Raw genomic sequence first — 3873 nt, 5'->3', positions numbered from 1 at the left:
GTGGTCGTTGAGAGCTCTTCGTAACACAGTCGTGTGTCGTTAGATATTAGTTCAATAACGGATCAGGAACTTTGATGAGACAGTAGACAAAATAGGTTTTACGCAAAAATTTAGAATCGTAAAACCCAACGGTCGCTGGGAACTGACCAAACCAGTTGAGTAAGTGTTGTAAATTAGTTTATCACAGGCTATGCACTTGTTGGTTATTGTCTTATTGTTTTATTTCGATATTTATTGTTTAATATCTTGAGTATTTATGCGATTTCGTGCAAAATTCCGGGCCCAGGCTTAATCAACTGGCTACTTTCTGATTGTCGCAGCATTTTACGCGAATTATTATTATTATATTAATATTGCTAGTGGTGAAGAATAATGCTGTTTTGAATGATGAACAAAGCTATTTTAACCACACAATGTTTATGTTGCTTTTGGTTCCTACGGAAGTATTTCCGAATATGGTAGGGCCTTTCAAAGAAGCAGGAGCGGTGGAATTGGGAGAAGATGGCAGAGAGTTTATTGGTTGGCTTGAATGTTGAGGAGAAGACATGTAGGAGCTTGGGGATTAGTAGACTTAGTATGTTGTTCACGGGTTCTACTTAGAAAAGGGATTTAAAATTGTCAGGGTTATCCAAATTAATTTTCTTTTCAGTCATCGCTTAACGTAGCTGAGTTTTAAAACAATTGTCTTTAGTCTAGTTGGCGACTTCCAGAGAGGAGTGTCTGATGTGCCAAGAATGATCACATTTAAGTGTTTCTGCTATAGCTTACTGTGAGAAAAAAATTCTGTGATTGAGAAGTGCTGTTCTCATAATTGGTTAGTACTTGAATTAAAGTTTCTTTATTTGGAGTATTTATATTCAGCTGGAAAGAAGTTGTCGTATGTAAGACCATGCCGTTTCCATCGTAACCTTATTCAACTGCGAATCAAATTTCTAAAAGCAGGTTACTTAAAGTAGGAACTTTCAATTCGTTTATGGATTTGTCCGATTTCACCTCATTCCGGTTAAGAAAAATAATGTTAGCCTCTGCTCGTTGTGCATAATGGCCTACTGGATGCCACCCCTATACAAAATCTCAAGGAAGGACCGTACCTTTGGATGTTGCCTTATTGAAATACTGTTTTATTTAGTTGATTACAAGTACTTTGGATGGTGCGATAAGGGAATTGGAAATATATGTAGGCTAGCCTAGAAGTTTGTTGGTTCGTGAGTGGTTGTTATATTAAATGCTTCTAGCTGATATAGCCTACCATATGCGTACGAGCATGCTGTGAATGCTATTAAAAGAAGTATTCTTATCGATCTGCCTTTTATCGAAATCATTTATGCAACTGAGGCCTCATAACTACCGGATGTTTAGTAATCACGTATTTTCACCCAAAGATTTGTATTATATTTCTATTAGGCCAAAGCAGATGACATTTTGGGGTTTTGCGTTAAGGATATTGGTCATAGCATGGGTTGCTACCCATATTCCGTTCATTCTAACCTGACCAAGGAAGCCATTATCTAATCACATAAAGTAGTACAATTAGGAAGTATATGTAAAGATATCTATTGACCGTTGTTGCTTGGACCCTCAGATGGTTTAGTTTTGTCTCCAGAATAAGAGAGAGAGAGAGAGAGAGAGAGAGAGAGAGAGAGAGAGAGAGGAGAGAGGAGGTGGGGGGGAGGGAGGTGGGGGCAGAGGCGGGGAGATGTAAAACAACCGTAACTTTGTACATCATCATTCTGGATTCGTGGATAAGCAGTTCGTATATTTAAGATTAGCCTATTTGTCTGTTCAGTTTTAAGAACGTTTAATAATCGGTCGCGTTAGCAGAAATTGATTATGCACCCTGGGTCTGCATTTCAGCGAAGCATTTTAACTGAAGTCCGTGACCAAGTGTCCCATTGTCAGTTGACACTCGAATGTAAATTTGCCGTGCACGGAGGTAATTGGCATCCATCGAGATTCTCAGTTACTGCTTTCTTTTTGTGCGTCGCGAATTGATTTAAAACTCGTTCGGTCGTCACTCCCGACTTTTTCCTATCACACAACAACACTGAGATACCCTTTATTTTTTGCGATAAGTATTCAAAGCTTAACGTAAAGTTTACAGGGCATGTTATTTTACTTTTTTCTGTATTTTGAAAGTACAAATTTTAAAATACTATAGTACACAGCGGCATTACGGCTTTTCCATGTGTTCAAAAAGAGGAGAAACGTCTAGATGCGAATACATATTAATGAAGAAAGATTGAAGTAGACTAACTTATGAAGGGGTTTGAGGGAAAGTTTAAATGAAATGAAAATTTGATTATCATAGAAGTCCATAAAGAGAAAATTCTGATGGGGATACGGTCAGATAACTCTGGAAGAATAATTGATCGACTACTGTGAGTTGCTTAACGTAAATTCAGTGAAAAAAAGAATGAGGTGTACCAATTTTTTGGATATAGTAAAGGGAGGATACGGTCTAAACATAATATGGGTACGCAAAACGCGGTTCATGGAGAAAACGACTTTTATGGTTGGGTACGCAAAACGCGGTTCATGGAGAAAACGACTTTTATGGTAGGCACCGGGACTCACGCAAACAAGCGTTTTTACGGAAATGAAGCACGTCACACCTGGTTATAAGAATTGGACAAGTCCTCCTCCTCTAATTAACATCATAACTTAAATGTATGGCATTTTATTTTTATCATATGATGGACTTGAAGACGAAGTAAGGGCGAGCTCTAACTCCAAGGTTGGCGGAACTGGAAGAGTAAACAAACCTAATCAAGATATCTAATCAAGTTTGGGCACAAGACCTGTTGTTGAGGGAGCTCTGTTTCAGAAAGCATGATAAATAGTTGAATCTGTTGCTTTTGTAATTGTAAACTTGTTGACTAATGAAAAGTTAGTCAGGATTGAAGTTCTTGTTTATTCAATTTTTTTACATTGAGGATGATGCATATGCGTTTGACCTCGAAAATATAATTAGGTTTCGCTAAAGTGTTCTCAAGTGAGTCACCAAACTGTGTAACAGTATTGAGATGTTCATCAATTAAAGTGCCTAAGCACGCTCTCTCTCTCTCTCTCTCTCTCTCTCTCTCTCTCTCTCTCTCTCTCTCTCTCTCTTTTCTTGTCATTCACTTTCTCTTTTCTTTCGTCTTGGCTAGAGCAGAGAATTCAGTTTTATGTGTTGTCTATCATTTAACTGAAAAAAAAAATGCTGTGATATTTAGGGTTGTTAACTGTAATACATTGACTGCTATTGAAAGGTTTATGAACACTGAGCTGGCAAGTGTATTAGGCCCACCTGCTGAATGAGGATAATTGGAAATCGAATAATAAAATATGGTAATACTACGTTCAAGCAATTAAGTAAGCTTTGTGAAAAGATTAGAAAAAAAATTTCGCATCACTGGAACAGCGTAAGCGGCAGGTGAATAGGTATTCTTTTAAAACACTGGGAAAATGGACCAGTGGAAAAGTGCCTATTATATAACAGAAATGATGATTGAAGATACATATAGCCGTCATCAATTTCTTAACCCATCGACGATTTTGCTCCTTCCTATGATGTCTCTGGGGCCGTTTGATAGAAAATGTGAGGGAAGTAGCCTTTGCTCTGGACGGCACATTAGTGATTGGATGGACCCTTTTTTTCCATTGCGGCTTATTAGATTTGATTAACTGTTTTGTTGTCCATTATGTAGCACATTTCTTTCATTCCTTCGCCTCTTGTACGTGATCAGATACTGTGAACGAGTGTTTGGTGGCTGTTTAACATTTAGTCATTTTCTCTTGGGTAGCATCTCTCTCTCTCTCTCATTCATACACACACACACACATACACAGAGTTGAAGGACAAGTCGATTTTATTATCAGTATATGTTAAAG

Source organism: Macrobrachium rosenbergii, chromosome 12, assembly GCF_040412425.1.
Source record: "Macrobrachium rosenbergii isolate ZJJX-2024 chromosome 12, ASM4041242v1, whole genome shotgun sequence".
NCBI lineage: Eukaryota > Metazoa > Arthropoda > Malacostraca > Decapoda > Palaemonidae > Macrobrachium > Macrobrachium rosenbergii.
Note: the sequence above shows the minus strand (reverse complement) of the source record.